This window comes from Typopeltis vanoorti, chromosome 7 (genome assembly GCF_054136105.1).
Source record: "Typopeltis vanoorti isolate ZY-2024b chromosome 7, IOZ_Tvanoo_1.0, whole genome shotgun sequence".
NCBI classification, from domain to species: domain Eukaryota; kingdom Metazoa; phylum Arthropoda; class Arachnida; order Uropygi; family Thelyphonidae; genus Typopeltis; species Typopeltis vanoorti.
In genome coordinates, this window is record NC_143555.1 from 20,873,640 (window position 1) to 20,892,473 (window position 18,834).

At 35.4% G+C, this 18,834-nt stretch overlaps 1 long non-coding RNA gene across 1 annotated transcript in view; it reads left to right on the forward strand.

The window, feature by feature from the left end:
• The window catches only part of LOC150104526 (uncharacterized), a 347,326-nt gene that overhangs the window by 67,451 nt on the left and 261,041 nt on the right, over nucleotides 1-18,834 (forward strand). Inside the window, exon 2 of the long non-coding RNA XR_016548569.1 lies at nucleotides 16,564-16,646. This is a non-coding gene — a long non-coding RNA (uncharacterized LOC150104526). The remainder of the gene's footprint in view (nucleotides 1-16,563; nucleotides 16,647-18,834) is intronic.

The window sequence follows — 18,834 nt, forward strand, 5'->3', positions numbered from 1 at the left end:
AATTTCTATCACATTTCCCCGGAAGATAGTACGATCTGAGTATCATAAGTGATAATTTACAATCTACTAAATGTATTATTTAAGGATAGAAAATCGATGTTCGTTAGTCAAAGTAGCCGCATGAACTTTTCACTAAAACACCTAAATTTTTGATTAATTATTTTTACACACTCCACACTTTGTAAGAACAGAGAGAGATTGGCCAAGTGGTACTTATCCCAATAATCTTCTGCATCTAGAGATCCACGGACGGGGGAACAGAGATTAAAAGTTTCCATCAAATAATCAAGGTTTGAATATTTAATTTCCTTTTTTGATTCAGTGAGAGTAATCAAGTTTGTTAAATATTTTCAGTACTTCAATATTTCTAAAGAAGTACTGAATTCAATCTGACGGTTAGGACTTAGCACAAATATAGGACTGCGGCTGTGTGCTCTGAGTACCCAATATTTTGAACCCTAAAGAGACCACCACACTGAGCGTAACCAGAGTGATCACTCCGATTTCCCGAAGTTCTTAAATTTTTGAAAATCCAGTCTGTCAGTATGTTAGGATTCATGTCTATTCCCCAAGTCGTGCAGCTGCTTCAAAAGAAACGGTTCATACAAGTACATGAGATGTGTTCATCGAAATTATCACCGAAGAAACTTAGATGATATAGCTAATTGATATTTGTTAATTACATATATTATTTAACTGGTTTTCTGGTTTAAAATGTTCTAAATAAATTCATTTCTTATTTCCCAGTTTCATTGACCACTGGATAAGGTTATATAGAAGGCAACAAAATAGGACTTTAGTTCTTTTCTTTGTTTTAATTCTTCCCATCATTATTTGATTTGCTAATAATGTACACTGCGACAAGACAAGTTGTTTGCCGTGAAGAAACTGGTTTGGAAACCAGGGGATACCTTACCAACTTAATAAATATCGGTATTTTGTCGTGATTTTGTATTATTTAATTCCGCTAAGCATAAAAGGAACACATTTTATTTTTTACACAACCATCATTCGAAATAATAATAGAAACCAGTAAAAATTGTAGCTAGAATTTTCAGATCCCTATTGTTCCGTGAATCGGATTCTTAAAGTACGATAGAGCATTGAGTGTATTAAAAATGAATTGATGCTGTTCGTAATTTGAAAATGGGAATACAGTTTATTGATGAATCCTCTTTTGCTAACTCTTCACCCACAATCTTAAGGATTGCATGCTTTTTCTGTTGACACTGCGGGCTTGTCTTCTCATACCGAAACGACATCAATAAATCGTCCTTTTACTCTAAGCAAACCAGGAATTTTTATTAATTCAAACCCCATATCAGCAAAATAACAAACTGATAAATCCTTACGTTGTTTTTAAGAAAAAAAGTAAAACAGTTTCCTTCCCCCTGTTGTTTCATGTCAAAAACGCAATCAGTATAATTAATTTAAAATTCCAGTATATTAACATAAACTGAGTCGTCATTATTTAAGAAGTTTAAAAAAAGTCATTAACTTAACGAGTCTAAAGTGTCATAAATATCACTGCAACCTTTTTTTCGCACGCACAATAATTGAATGCATAATTTATGTATCCTTTCTTAAATGGAGCATACTGTAAAATATTGAAAGAAATTTTACTGCATTGGTCCTCTGGGTAGGAAAAATATTATTAATATGTAATATGCGTACCATAAAATAAAACTTTAATGTCAGTGATGTGTTAAAACTACAATAACTGTCTCCCTGCTTCTTTTTCAGATTTATTTCTTGAGCATTTATGAAATTTAAGGGCATTTAAAAGCGAACTAATGCAGTGGAATATATTTTATTAATGGGGAAATTTTTAAGGCGTAGCGAGTGACTTTGTTTTTATTACGCGCACCTTATTCATTTCCCAGTATAATTGAGGAGAGTACAAGTATAACCTGTGCTGACCTCAGGATATTTAGACAAATAACATTTTTTAAAATTATATTTTGCTCTGTCTGTGGCAATTTCTAACAAAAACATTATTATGTTGTTTACGATACAGCAGTGCATTCAATAAATTATGTAGCCTCACACAAAAAAGGAAGGAAAATATAAACAGCTAGTAAATTATAGCCACCATATTTCAGTACCTGTTTAGTAATCTGAAGCGTTCTTTGATGTATCTCATAATGAAAAGAATGAAACAATTAGAAGAAATTGTCTTCAAACTCTCAGTGAGACTTTGTGCGCAGTATCAGTGCAGTGTAGTCTTGACAATTGTATCTTTATAATAAATTAAACAAATGAATATTTATTTCAACTATCCGTCCTTGTTAACATTAGCACGGAGATAAGTGAATTAATAGATTTTCCTACATTGAAGTCATCCTGACACCTTAAATTATTCACGAGTTGTACAGGACCGGCGAGCGAGGAAATTTTATAAATATTCTTTAGGCAATAAAAGATTGTCATTGCATTTTTACTTTTGCAAAGATCACTTATTTAATTAGGAAAGAAATTCTAAATGTTCGCTTAAGCAGAACATAATCGTACATCAAATTTCATGGATAAAATTATTATAAATAATTCCAAGTTGAAAACTTAATTTTTAGCTGCTCTTGGAATTCAAATGAATTGCACTACATTACTTTATTGTCCAAGTTGTCGTAAAATTATTCATACATGAATGCTAACGAAACATCTGGCTAGAACTGGCATCTTAGTGAGAATGTTCTTAACATATTTTTGTCTACCAAGTGGCCTGTCCCACGTAGGATTTACATTTAATCGAACAATAATAATTTCTCTTTGAATGTACTAAAATTATTCAAGATGTACGCGTAGTGAAACTGTTGGTTTTCTTTTCTTCTGTTGTTTCTCAAAAGGCTTTGAAGAATACGAGTTTGAACTTTTCCTGTTTCCGTAGAAACTAAAACTGCATCTGAGCATGCTCATTTGCCAAACTATAAAGGAACTCGATTGGACAGATATATCAGAGAAAAAATACACCAACGATGATTTAAAAATAAAAGACCATTAAGAATAAGTATATATCGATTAAACAGGATGCAGTTAAGTAAAATTCGAAATAATAAAACAATTATTTGACAGTTAACTGTACTAACTTTATAAGCTTCATATTGCTAATCAAAGAAAAATAAAAAAAAATGGATATGGTAGCATAAGTTATTTTTACTTGCGTGTTTTTTACAGTTTATTTTTCATAATTAGAATTGGTCATTTTACTTTAATTCTTGTAAACGATGACTGACATGCATTGGCTATTCTTAGCACTAACATGGAAATTGTGTGTTTACATGTTTTTGTATTTTATGTACTCGACATTACACATTACATACGCAATCTGATATGTATATAATAAAGGAACACTCAATGAAAAAAAAATATCCGCGATACAGTATATATTATACTATTCTATTCTATTCCGTCAGACATACGGCTAGGGGTGGGGGGATACCTATATGCCACCATACTAGGAAAATGATTATGAGCAAGGTGGTTTCCCGTTGCCTTCCATGCTCGATACAATATTATGACTTCAAATTTAGTTGGCTTGTTTGAGAAGAGACGAACATCGTAGGCTGTTACGATTTGTTGTCAAGCGTGCAGCACGAAGCAAGAATAGAACACAAATTCAAAAAATAGTCTTCTAAAAAGTCAAAGTACTATTTAAGGTTTTTCTTATGATGGAACTCCAAATTTTTCCTTAGAACATGCTGCATATCAAAAATCATTGTTTTGAGCTAATTTTTAAATAGTTTCTGTAAATATAGCTGGAAAATAAATCCTTAAATTAGAGCACTTTGCTCGTTAAAATATATATATACTAGGAGGCTCCTCCCCCTGGCGCCTACGGCGCCCAACTCCCCCGTGTTCCGGACTGGTAGGCCGGTTCTCCTTGAATTCTGATGACTCGAATTTTGAAAACTCGAAATGAGGGTTTCGCTCCCCTTGCGCCTACACCCCCACCTCCCCCGAGTACCGGACTGGTAGGCCTGTTCTCCTTGAATTCTTTCCGGTTCTTCGTAGAAATCATTGGTTTCCATATTGGCATACAACTTCCAATACTGATCCTCTTCAATTCCATGCGCATAATTTGATGAGATATGGTAACAGCCTGTATTAAATGCTTTTGCAAGTCCAAGCCTTTTCAGACAACCGCGTTCTCGTTTCTGACAAATTGTTTTAGAATTACAGTTACGCCTTTTAATCAACTAAAATGGATTGTTTTTGCACTGATTAAACACTCGTGATATCTCAGCTTTTGTGAAACTAGTCAACTGTAGTTGTTGTAAACTGTGGCTCCGTTTATAAAAACCCGAAAGATCGTTTGGGTTTTCCCATTGTGATCAACGCTATTGACGATTACTGACTAGCAAAATTTTAACTAGTTGCCTAGAATACGTGATGATGCACGTGATCAAGTATTTTGCATATACGCTGAGTAAGTGACGTTTACTTATATATGCATAACCGATTCTAATTCAGTTATTTATTTCAATAAAGTAATTATTATTGTAATAGAAGATATATTTGCTTTTTGTTCTTTTTCTGATTTCCCAAGTGAAGTCATTGACCTTTGAATGTAATTTTTGTTGGTGCAGAAGAAATTGTTGCTGCTGTTATTGTTAGTAGACGCTTAGCAGCAAGCAGGAATTAGAATATGAACGAAAAGAAGTGCATCCCAACTGCAAAGTTGAACAGGTCAAAGGAAGGAAGGATTGGGTTCCTTTACTACAAAAGCCAAAAGGGATTTAATCTGCTTTTTCGTGTAATAAACTTTTCTTTTTTGGGAGCGAACTACTCCCACATTGGGCAAGCAATGTGGGAGTAGTTCGCGCGTCCTCATGTCATGGCAAGTTTTTCAAGGAACAGTTTAGGTATCTGTTGCATTCACGATCTGTACCGTCGAACCCTGCTTAAATAATAAAGCTGCACTAGAAATAAAGCATGTAAATTCTGCGAACATTCATGATGCAGCTGAATTCAAATATACAGATAACCACACCAATCAAGCATATATTGCATTTTTTAATTTTGTATTCACACAGACATCTCAGTTAAAATAATCACCAAATAGCATAAATAGTATTTCGTGATATTTATGGTGGTATTATTTGATACGGAAGTGGGAGATTTTTCCTCCTCAAAATCGAATTGTTCCAGCCTTTAAAATTTTAGCAGCCCACCTAGAATACATACAGTTAACAGACGTAATAAACAGAGGGTGTAGCCTTTGATGCTTGAGGTGTTAATTCAAAACACATATTTGGAATTTTATTTTAAGAGAGAAGATATCTGCTAATTAATTCTCCATGAACTGCCCATGATTTTGTATTACTAGCACCGAAATCTTATGTTGCTCACCTCTTAGCAAGACCATGTTTCTTCTGTTATTTTCCAATGGATGGTGTGGTCGTATGGCACACATATCATGAACATGAAAAAGCAAGAAAATAATGAAAAATACTTGGCTTGTACATTTCCTTCCCCCTCAGATGGCACGCCCACAACACGCACACACACGGACAGTTATTTGCAAAGTAACATTTTTTTATACACTGTTTCATTCATCGTGCAACTACTTGGGTGGTCTGAAAGGTTCTCGGCCTAACAATGAAAAAACGAATTTATATATATTTTTTTTCAACATAATCTCCCTTAAGACTAATACATTTAATTCAGCGATGCTCCAGCGCCATTTTCCCGCCCGTGTAGTTGTTTTCAGTAAGATCCGCAAAATACCCCTGTACAGCTGCAATCACCTCTTGATTAGAAGCAAAACGCTGACCAGCGAAGAAGAGTTTTAGTTTTGGGAAGACACAGAAGTCAGAGGATACAAATCTGGCGAATAGGGTGGATGTTCCAACAATTCATAGTGAAGATCCCTTAATTTTCCCATTGCCAAAACACTTTTGTAGGCGTTTGCTTGTCCTGATGAAAGATGAGTTTTTCTTCTGCAAACCGGGTTTTTTCTCACGAATGTTTTCTTATAGTCTGGATAAAAGATCGGAATAATATTCCCCGGTTATTTATTTATATTTTACCTTTTCAAGATAATTAATAAACAAAATGCCTTTAGCATCCGAAAACACCAATGCCATGACCTTTCCTGCTGATGGAACCGACTTTGTTTTCTTTGGCACTGAAACCGTCTTCTGTCCACTGTTTTGACTGTGGACAGAAGTCGGTTTGGATTCTGGTGTGTAATGGTGAATCCATGTCTAATCCGTAGTAATAAATCGACATACAAAATTAGTTTTATTCTTGTTAAAACGCTCCAAGCACTGTTCAGAGATTTTCACGCGAGTGCGTGTTTGATATGCTGTGAGCAAATTCGGCCCCCATCTTGCCCCAAACCTTTCCATATGCATGGAAGATTTGCAAAATTCATGCAAAATATATCCTACACGTTCTTTTGAAATGCCTATAGCCTCAGCAATTGTACGCACTTTGACTCGCCGGTCATCCAATATCATATCGTGCACTTTATCGATGATTTCTGTTGTTGTTACACTTTTTGGAAGTCCTTCACTTGAATCATCTTCACGGCTGGTACGGCCACGTTTAAACTCGGCAGCCCATTTCTTAATTGTCGACAACGAAGGAAAAGAGTGCCCCTAAACTTTTATGAAATTAGAATGAATTTCGTTTGGCTTCAAATCTTCTTTTACGAAGAATTTTGTAACCGCACCATACTCAATTTTATCCATTTCAAGGGATAGACAACACTTTTGCTTCAGACAGCTGTATAAAACAAACTACTTGATAGAATGACTTCAGTTTCACACGGATGCTTATGACAGATGTACCAACTTGGAAAAAAACCTTACCGATAGTTTTGCGATCGATGGTCGAGGCCGAGAACCTTTCAGACCGCCCTCATATAAGTGCACTCCTAACCAGTCTTATCCTAGAAATAGATTTAAACTACCCTGGTAGTTTAAATCTATTTCTAGACATGCACTGAGAATGCTATTTGGGATTTATTTAGTGAACCTTTTCAAGTACTTAGAAACAATTTTGAACTTCACATGAGTTTTGCTTTAATGAAATGGGCTTACAAAGCTATGAGGTTTATATCCGTTTCTCTCTTATTTTCTATCGCTTTCTTTGTGAGTAAAGATGAACCAATCAGCTTTAGCGTTGGTCTATAATTATTTCTCTCTAATGTCTGTTATTACCATCGTATAAGACATCGTTTATTGTGGACTACATCATAGAACTGAATCATTAGAGAACCTTGTCTTCATTACGTTAGCATGCTATTGTTCGTGTCCGAAGACAGGAAGGTGAATTGTGTAGCGATTATTAACAGGAAATTAGCAACATGACCTGCACGCTTAAGCTCTCCCTAATTTGATCTGAAGTGAATGCAAGTTTGAGACTGAGTATTGAATTTCTTTGCCTTCACAGAAGCGCATGCGTACTAAAGGTTCCTTTCATGTTGATCTGCCGTGATGTATTGTGGGGGGGACTATTTTGGATCGATTGAATCGATAGAGCTTTCCCCGAGGCTGGAGAAGATTGAAAATTGTGACTGTGCGATTTCTTCTAGTTTCGATTGGTGGTTTTCATGGTGTTATGAAGAAAATTATCCATTATCGATTATAAATTTGATGAAGATGTTCTGTCATCGGGAATTGTTTACCACATTATTCTATTCTTTCACTTTTTGTGACTTAACATTTCATCTTCGTTGTTCTCTTCCTTTCTCTTCGTTTCTGGTTTCACATAATCACCTTAAGGATAATCTCTTTAAGGATGACATAATATCTTTTTTTTATTATTCATTTTGAATTATCCTTCACTGTTTTTGGCAATCAACAGTATCTGTTGACGTTCTATTCATAATGTTGACGTCCTAAGTCTAAAATTATGTACTGTTGTTGTTAGATATAATTACAAGTAGTTGAAATACATAATTATATTTTGTAACTAGTTTTTGTTGTAGTGCAAAATTTCTTGCTTCTTTTTTTTAACATGCTTAATTAATATACTTTACTGTTTCAATAATTTCGTTTCTGTTCATATTATATTGTTGGCGTCTAATTTTGTTTTCGTTGTTCATGTTTCACTTCCTCACATTATAGAATGTTCAATGAACACTCTGATCGTTCTTAATCTTGAATTTCTCTTTTTTTTTTTTTCATTTGTAGTCAGTTCTCGACTTACGACGGAATAATCAGAATTGAACTCTGCCGTAAGTTGTCGTAATATGAACCATTAGGATATGGTAACAAATAATATACATATAGTATTATTATTATTAAGACCTCCAGTAAGTAAAAAACTCAACAAGGTAGGACATACAACTCGCATCAGCTGTCATACCTGTCCTTGAATTCATTCACGCTACCAGCACACACACACACATGCACCATCCAACGGCAATCCATTCCAATCACGCACTGAGAGGAAAATCTAGCCCTAACCCCCTTCTTGACAGCATTCATTCTTAACTACCATGGATGTCTTCGTCATGTTTTTCCACCTTCCATAAAATGAAAAATTCCATCCACTGAAATTCTGTATAACCCTTTCAGAAGTTTGAATCATATCACCCATCTTTCTCCTGTTTGCTAGTGTCTGCAGTCTACTCAATCTGTCTTCATAATCAGTATGCTACAATCCAGAAACCATTTTAATACTCTCCTTTGCATTTCTCCAATGTATCAGAATCAGAACAGAAACAAGGAGACCACACTTGTGCCCAATAGTCCAAGTGAGGTCTTATGAAGGTCTTGTAAAGAGGCAAAATGACTTCGTTATCTTTACAAGTCAAGTTTCATTTCAGTATTGGCATTATTCTCTAAGTTTTATTTACAATTTTTGCTATATGACCCTTGATCGTCAACTTCCTGTCTACTAAAATTCCAGATCCCAAGCCTCATCAATTCTTCAAGCATAGTCCCTTGGTTTAGGAAGGTCATGTTTTAGTAACTTGCTCACATTCTGTAATGTGAGTGAGACCAGGAGAATGGATACATCATGATACTTTTGGATTTTGCTAAGGCTTTTGATAGAATACAGCATGATATGCATGACATACTGTTCATAAATTAGAGAATATAGAACTAAATTATGACTATTCGCATGCATAAGAGGATGATTTGATTCTTGCCTGTATATATACGTGTATTCTAAAACGTATAGATCTATATTTGTTACATTTTAAACTACTTTCAGAATTTTTTATAGTGAAGTAATATAATATACAAATTACAAAATAAAATTACTGTAATAAGTAATGAAACATGAGTGCACACTGCTTCTGTGCATTTATCAGTGAACAGTTGAACTGGAAATACAAGGGGCAAAAGTTAGATTTATTTTTTAAAGTTGGAAGATTCATTAAAGGGGGAAAAATCGGCTAGATCATCAACAATAAATTCTTAAAATTAAGGAATTGTGACAAACTGTTCGGAAGATGGTTCACCTGGTACATAAATTGTCAAAGGTTTAGGCCCATCGTTAGGAGATGAGGTGAAACCCGAAATGGGCTTCTTTGCAAAATTGCGCCCAACTTATTCTGCACAGATTTCCTTTTCTTTTATTTTCTGAATAAATTTCTCTTTAGTAATGTTGCAGCTTACATCATTCTGCTTATGTGCTGAATCTCCGAGTTGGGATTTCTCTAGGTTTTCAACCGAACTGCCTTATTAACAGGAGCAAATCCTTTTCTATTCTTTCAATATAAACTGTGTAAAACACAGATTTAAAAAAAAAACAGACAAGAAGTGCCAGAAGACTATTGAACGCATCAGATATTCAGCTACTGTTCTTTGTAGAACTTATTTAAAGGTAGCGCAACAGAAAGCTTTCGAAATTTCTTCCTGCCAGTTGGTAATCTCAGTTTGATATCATTGTTATATCTGGGAAAAGCTGACGTTTTGTGTTTTATCCAATAGAGGAACAAGGGAATAAACAGTTTTCTTTCTCACGGCTCGATGCATTCTTTAAGCGACATCTATTGTCATTTATGTTTCACTTCTCGGCGTTCTCCGTGCATAATACTGTACTTTTATTTACTCTGATGAGTTTTACTAACGTCCCAAGAAGTAACGCAAGTTGACATCGAATGTCTCCTAATTCTTTCTTGTCAGCTGTGCTTATCGTCAAGGTAGGAGTCCATTGGCTGCCCGCCTATCAGGACACGTCGCGATGTGCAGTCTCAGGAAATCGAGCTAAGCAGAAGTACAAGATTTCTGAGTGGAAAGAGTCTATCGCAAGATAATGAAGATTGAACAAGCTCTAAGAAAACACATTATCAGAAGACTTTGCAAGTACGGTGACTTTTGTTATATGGCGATAAAACGCTGTGATGAGCTCACTAAAAACGCGTTCTGTATTCTTTAATTTGTTTCCCAACGTCCTTTTCTAAATAATTTTGCCACTGGTTATTATACAGTACTCAAAGACTTCGCTAAATTTTGCTGCGAAGTCTGAAGGAAAGAGGATCTTTATGACAGTCGTGGCATTCGATTTCACTATCTAAATTTACAGAATAAATATTTCTACCTCCCACTCACCCTTCCACCTAAACGGAGTGTCTGAAATCGTAGGCACAGCTCCACTGACGGTGTGAAACAATGGAAAAGAAAGAGTGTTAATAAATTAGGTGGCTATCGTTTAAAAAGGTTGAACTTGAATTTGAGCCTTAAGTGGCTCAAATCTAACTCCATTGCAGCGGCAATTTAATTAAATTTGAGCCACTTGACACAACGAAACGAAATATTCAAGAAATCAGTCTCTCTCTCTCTCTTATATAGGAAACGAAGAAAATGATGTTCAGTTTTTTTTCTAGTATGGCAATGAAGAAACTTTTCCGTTTTGTAAGATGAACTAGCAAAATGTCCGAGATAACATTAGTTCATCCAGTTTATTATAAACATTTCTACTCGTTTGCTATGTGTGAACGTTTGGCTCCTTCTGTGAATGCTTATTAGGGGAGAGTGCTCGTTCTTCCATCATAGATATCATGGATACTTTTCTCCCATTGTATCTTTGAAAATCGACAAGCAGATTTCTTAGATCTTCAACTAAATTATTTGTGCTTCAGAATGGTGTATGACAGTGTTGTGATTGCTGTTAAACCTAGGATTACCATTCAGCATCACATTCTCCATTTAATATCATTCATATGCTACGTCGTACGTATTTATATAATTCTTAAAGAGGATTTATAACAATATGGAAAATGGGAAACTTTTCAAGCCACTTCAGACTTCTAGGTTGATAAGCGGTGATCGCTTACAGTGGTTACGACGGACACTTGTGCTTCGACGGCATATGTTAACTTTATGATGAGATGTGCGTAGCACTATAATCAAAAAAGAATATTTCGATCTTTTCTGGAAATGTATCTATAGTGTCTAGTAACGGTTAAAAATTCTTTGACGGAAAGTACCACAGTTCTCTTGTGCCCTGATTTTTGAGTGATCAGATTTTTCACCTGGCAAGTAGCGAATGGCCCCCTTGTTAATCTCCCTGATATCACTGGGCATATTATTCAACTCTTATTATGGAATATTTACATGTGCAAGCAATCCCATGCCCTAAGGTCGACGGAAGCTGACGGTATCCCTGTTGTTAAACGTTCAGCGAAATTGAATATTTAAAGGAGCTCAATATTAATACGATGCCTGCGACTCGTTTGTCTTGATTTACCTGAGTAAGAGTTCACTGATTGCAGGTAAGTACACTTTTGTTGCGCTTTCATATACAATAGAAGCCAGTATAGTAAATTAAAGCATTGCCAACCCTCCGCCCACAATCTTAGGTTCGTATTGTACTCCCCATTTCTATCCGAATGTTTGTACATGGAATGTTAAAGAAATCATTGACATTCAATGTAGGAATCCTCCTCCCCCCCACCCACCCCGGATTAAAAGTCTCATATTTTGTGAGGCTCAAATTACTACAAAGCGGTTATAACCAGATTAGAGTATGCGCACATCACAAAAAGTCATGTGGACTCAAAAAACTGTACCAATAATAAGTGCAGCTATTTAAATAATTTCCTAGTGTCGTATTAGATTAAAATTTATAATTAGAAAATCTATCAGCTATCTCCAGCAGATCGAATAAAATATTCTTTGCTGTGCTAAATCTTAATCTAGTTGAGAGACCCAATAGAAACAAGTCTATCGATAAATCATTTCGCACAGAATTACATAAACAAAAATCATGTGTTTCAACTGGGAATAATTAACGAGTATTGTTAACTATTCCCAGTAATTAAACTTATACATGTGTAAATAATTAATTTTTGTTTCGTACCTCTGTAAGGAAGTGATTTTTTTTCTATCTTACTGTTATTTCCTAGTAGGTAACCGCTAATTATTTTTAATTACTGAAATGCCCTGCAGAAACATCGTCATACAACTACGTGCGGCATATTAAGCCTCTCAAGAATTGCAGATCGAAAACAACTCTGTAACTACATTTTCATACATTAAGTTGTAAAATGCTTAATCGTACGTGAGTATTTCAATATCTTTTATTTTTACAAATTTCGGAATGGCATTTGTTTAACGTGGCAATGGTATTTTGGCTCCTTCCTCCACCAGATAGAAGTCGATTTATGCAGGTGGATTGGATGTTATCGAATTTAACTGATAATTCTTTGTCCCAAAGATGTTCTGTAATGTTTACTTTTGGAATCTGCGCTGGTTAGCCTTTTCACTCCCATTTCCGCCACTCATGTCGCCACTGTACTAACAGTATGACTGTGAGCTGGTATTTTCATACTGAACCTCTTTTCAACAGAACAACATCAGCGCAAATAGGCACCACAAATTCAGTATAAATACAATAAGAACTAAATACAAACTTTACACTAAGAAATCATGTTCCAAACTATTAGTGTTCCAAATCATGTTCCAAACTATTAGTGTTCCAAATCATGTTCCAAACTATTAGTGTTCCAAATCATGCTCCAAACCGGAGGGCCCATAGCAGCACACTCCACACTACGAGTATATCTCACCTATCTCCTTGCGTTCCAGTTCTCTGGTCTGAAAAAGAACTGATGAATTTTTCCTGAGATATGTTTTGAAATTTTCATCCTACATAACATCAAAAAAAAAAAAACTTCAAAGAAGATCTATTAAAATCGCATGATCGTAATACAGTTTTTCCCCGTTTACTGTTTTTTATATTCTTCCAAGATTTCTGTGACTTTGGTGCATATAATACGTGGTGAAATTAAATTTCTTTGTTGGTTTTAATAAAGTGATGTATGCTTAAAAGGAATAATTCATTTTTTCCCTAAAGACAAATCTTATAAACTCAAAGATCTACACAAAACTCCTTTAGAGAAAGTTTTTTGCAAGAATCTTCATTTTCCTCGGTTTTCGAATTCACTCTAGTGCGGAAAACGTGAATCGTCTTTTATTTGAATCGTGAATCGTCCGCCTTGTTAGCAGAGTCCAACTCTGCTAACAAGGCGGACGAAAAACAAGAAATGAGTAAATCAAATATTACCACGTGATTATGGTGTTAATGAGGAATAAAAAATATTGAAATTCTCATCGTTTCTTCTTGACTTTAAACCAACTATTTGCATTATGCTGGTGGATTGGAAGAATATATTCTCAAATCAAATATTAAACCCTTGAAGTGTAGAAAATGGATCGAATGGGGATCGTATGTTGGTAAAGGGGTCCTTCAGCTTCGACGTATCCTGCATCGTGTTCGTATGAAATAGTATTTAGTTTCAGAAAAATGTAACTGATTTGTAACAAATAATTGTTTCAAATTATTATTTGAAGCACATTCGGAATGCGAATTAACGAATATATTATTACTATTACATAACACCTCAAGGGAGTCCAAGCACTCATCGAGGGAGGGCATCTACTTTCCATCTCCACCACTCCACCGAGCCACTCGCAAATACTTTCATCATTTACATCAACGTCATCTACTGCCGACCACCACTACTAGTATTCTCACAGACAATCACAAACGTTCATGCCCACGGCGGGATCCGAACCCGCAGCCTTTGGCTGGAGAGCGGATACCCTAATCACTCGGCCAACCAGACCGGCTAAATATATTGATTATGAAATAATGATTCGAATATAATATTCGAATAATATTGCTAATAATAAGACTGCAGGTTAATTCAAGCGCAAATAGTCTGGTCGTGTTTCCGCTACCACGTTAAATGAATATCATGAGCAAGCCCTCTTACTTTAAACGTCAATGTGAGTACGGTATAGCTTGGGGCGTGTTTCATAAATTCATGACAACTATATGGTGCTAAACAACCGCACGCACGCCATGAACATCTGTCAGCGCCTAAAACGACTTAATCTACATTTTTCTTTTCTTTTCTTTTTTACTTCATGTTGACTTTCTTAATTAGTAAGCAGTTTTAATCCACAATTGGCAGGTCTATAAAGACTTCAAAACAGATTAAGCAGAACATAATCTCATCAGTTACTTACATAATTATGCACACTTGTTATTTATCTTCATAACAGAAAGAGTTTGGTGAATATCTTCATTAAATAGTTCTGGGATGATTAACCTCACTTGCTTAAGCCATAAAATCTGGTATAACTCAAACAAGAAGGTTAATACAACGAAATCCACTAGACTCGAAATGTCATACGGGTTGAGTAAAAATGCAAGTGGGGTTCGTATTTATGATTAGCATAGTGTTAGAGAAATCATCTAAGATTTCTAATCACACACACAATTGTATTGACTGAATTTCAAAAAGTTTTTGACGCTCATTCAAGATCGGTATATGCAGATGGATATAAAGGTAGAGAAATGAACGAATGGAGAGTGGATTTGTGGGTTGATTCGTCGAACAAAGAAACCTCTCTGAAAAACTTCCATGGTTTCTGAAAACTTTCACCTTCAACGAAATCTGCTTTAATCGAATCCCCGTTTGCGACTAGTAAGCTTGCACTATGTACCTCATATATACACAAGCATTCTGAAAAAGTATTTTTGATTTATAATACAACGAAACAACTGCTGTAGTCGAGCTTTGGAATAGCAGATATTGGCACAATTGATTTCCTTTATTTGCATGTGAATTGCAAAAATATTCTACTGAGGATGCCTTCGTTTCGAATGAATGATGAAAACAGTAAAGCTCAGGCGCACACAACCTTCAAAAATAGACCAGCTTGGATGGATAAGTAAATTCACACATTAATAAATTAAAACTGGATTGCTACTTATAACCAGAAAGTATTATGATTCATGCATTCAGTCTAACATAAGAAAAAAGGAATTTATTAATATTTTGCGAGCTTATAAATAGAATCTAATCTTGTGTATTCCCAATTCGCAGCTATTTTCTTTCACCCAGTTTCTTAAGATCATGTATGACTTTTGTTTCCATTTAGCTATTTTAGTGTTCAATATTGACGACAGCGATCGTGAATTCAAGTAGAAATATGCCCGAGCAATCTTTAAGAGATGCAGTTAGGCGGACTGGTTTTGGTGAAGAAAGATTAATTTATATTCGATAGGTTTTTATGGACACATTAGCTGACTGCAATACTTTTTCTTCTTCTGCTGCGCTTAATCTTTCCTCCCGACTTTTTTTTCTTCTGAGCAAAAAATGTCATAATTCACTTGCACCTTTTTTCAGCTTTCTTAGTAATTTCCACTTAATCAGTTGCGTTCTTCAGATAACTTTCAGGCGTTTCTTCATCGCTAGGCTGCTTCCTTTTGAGTAATCTCTGATTCATGTTGTATCTTGTGTTTTCTGCGTTTTTCTACTTGTTGTAAACTACGAACTGGTAGAGTGAAATCTCCTGCACGATCTATTCCAGTTTATGCGCACTTTGCATCCGTTAATATAGTGAACCTCAGGCAGAGATTAGTTTTCACCACAATTCGAATAAAAAGTTTACTACTGTAAGCCTTATCATGCATTAGATTGTTATTTAAGAGAACACAGTTCCTAAAAAATAATAAATATTGGTATAAAATGGAAATAAAATATGTTAGTGATTAACTCGATTAAGTACATTCTACAACTTCTCAAGAAGCAATTTTTAGTAGACTAATGAATGTAACTACAAAATCTGGAAACCAGAATACAATCTCTGGAAATCTGGAAATCTGGAAACCAGAATACTTCTCATTACAGCAAAAAGAGTGTTACGTAAAATAATATGCAAGCTGACGACTTATCCGTAATTACAGTGTCTTAAACGAAACGTATAGACTCCCAACAACGGAAAACGGATAGCTCTAAAACGGGTTACTGCCTGAAATAAATTTGGAAACAAATTTCCAAAGATGAGTTTAGAGATTGTATTTTGGTAAAATATTCCACGCAGAGTTTTATTAGAATATCTAATGCAGCAAGTGAAGATTCAAAGTATGTCACATTTTAAGCAGTTTTCCCCCTCTAACTATATTTATTATAAATGAACATTCAAATATATTTCACAATGAAGTCCCCCCCCAAACACCGAGAGAAATTTCTCAGTTCTGTGAGAAATTTATTTTAGTCTAAAAATTAATAGATAATGTCAAAACTCTTTAAAATTTGACATTTCAGATTGACAATATACGATTTCAGGTATTGATTTTCCTTTACAGTGTATCAGGTGTTTAAAGGTAGCATTCAGGAAGGGTTGAAAGAAAGAAGATACTCCATGGTGGACAGTACCGCTTTGTAAAAGGTAGGTCTTGCCTTAATAATTTGCTCCCATTTTATAATAGTGACAACGGAATTAGATTAAAGAGATCATTTCTATTGTACTGCTTGACTTTGTAAAGACATTTGACAGAATACTGTAAACTATTACATAAATTGGATCAAATGGGAATGGATATGAGGCAGTGGCATGGATAGGACGATGGCTGACTAACAGACTAGAGAGTTGTGTGTGTGTGTGTGTGTGGTGAAATGAAGTCTAGGAGAGGATGGGGTAAATGGTGAAGTACCTCTGGGTTCTCCATTATGGTATTGACTGTTCATTTTGTGCATTAACGATGTAGAGCATGATTAAAGGGGTATCGTCAGTTTGCTGATGATGCAAAACTACAGGCGGGACTGCCTTTATTAATCAATGTCCTCTGCAGTTATGCATGATTTAATTAAATAGTCAGTATGGGTGAATATCTAATGGTTGTCAATTTAATCTTACAAAATGTTGGCGTTATATATCTCGTGATGAAAATATTACATGCTGTGTATTTCCACATTAACAAGTAAAGGTATGAAGTTTATTTATCCCTATTTAAGCCTGTCTCTTGACTGAACTGGGTTCCGAGCTCCTTGGAGAACAGGAAGGAGTGGAGAGGTCTTGAGACTAGTGGCCAAACTGATGAAAATGCTGGAGTTCTTATCAGGATAGATCGAAGGCGTTTAGATTTGAAAGTCGAGCTGAGAGGGGATATTATAGAAATTGCTAAGTTACTAAAGGGGTTCTATAAGATTGAAAAAATAATTTTTTTTAGTTGTGTTAAACTGTGGTAATTTGGCATGTTCGGACTAGATATTTTTACTTAGGGAGTGGTGAATGAGATAGTTAGAATGAACTGTCAGTACATTCAGAGATAGTCGGGAATGTACTGACAGTTTAAGGTGATTTATGATGAGCATTTAGTGAAAAATGGTTAGTGTTGGTCTCCACGATGAGTTATTTGACTCCATGGAATTGCCAGTATAATAATAATACTTTGTAACAAAGGAGAGCTTTATATTTATTGTATAAATTGCATTTTAAGATAATGTACATGAAAAGGTCTCCATGTACTCTGATCATTACTTCCTCTTCTCCTTATTGAGTTCATATTCTGTACATGTTTGGTTATCTTTAAGAAGGTTAAATCTTTGAGTGTCATTAAACACTCGTAATATTCATATTACGAATAGACATTCTTATCTCATAAACATTTAATCTCATTTAAGAATAAACCTTCTTAAAATATGAGATTAAATGCTTCGAGACAAAGCAGATTGACTAATGTTGGTGCAGTGCTTATTTTAAATTGCGCACAAACCCTAACGAAAACTGCCTTAAAAAAAAAGGTTAATCTGACTTTATCTGACCTATTTTTAGACATTATTCTTAATAGTTCCTGGGATCATGGTTGACGCAGCACGCGATCGATGCATCAATACTACAAAGTAATTGCATCTTGAAATAATTACAAAACAATTACATACCAACCAAAGTGGTGTTATGCAGCGATCAAGTGATGTACCAAACAGCAAAATGATCCACGCGACCTTCTCCAATAGGAGTTTATATACAGGGTGTTCGGGATAAATTTGACATATTTATAATTAATTATATTTTTCCGTAAGTTACATGTATTAACACACACTTCTCTTCATTTAAAAGTTTGGACCCTTCTTCATTCATATACAAGATGTCAGAAAGGATGGATAGCTGGAACCCACCTGAATCATGGAAGAGAATAACTTGTATCATGATGATTCGTGCCCGCCATCAAAATAAGGATATTACGACTGCTGCCCAATGCTCCCTGAATACAGTAAAAACAATCAGGCATGAACTAGAGACTTGCAATGGTGACTACGAGGATGTAGCAAGAAGAAAGATCCCTAGCAGACGATCTGATTGCGTTCGTACAGCAGAATTCCTCGCAAATCTGCAGGAACAGGTGTTGAAGAACCCTGGCATTGGAATTCGGGCTTTGTTCGTGGAGTTGCTAACTGTAGTCAAGCCCTGGATAACAAGGGTAGCCAATGGTAGGCCGTATGTATGGCAGCAGGATTCGGCCCCTTGCCACACCTCTGGGAAAAGTCAAAAATGGTTGTCTGAAAATTTCTACGACTTCACCAGTCCAAATGTTTGGCCTCCAAACTCCCCAGACCTTAACCCCATGGATTATTTT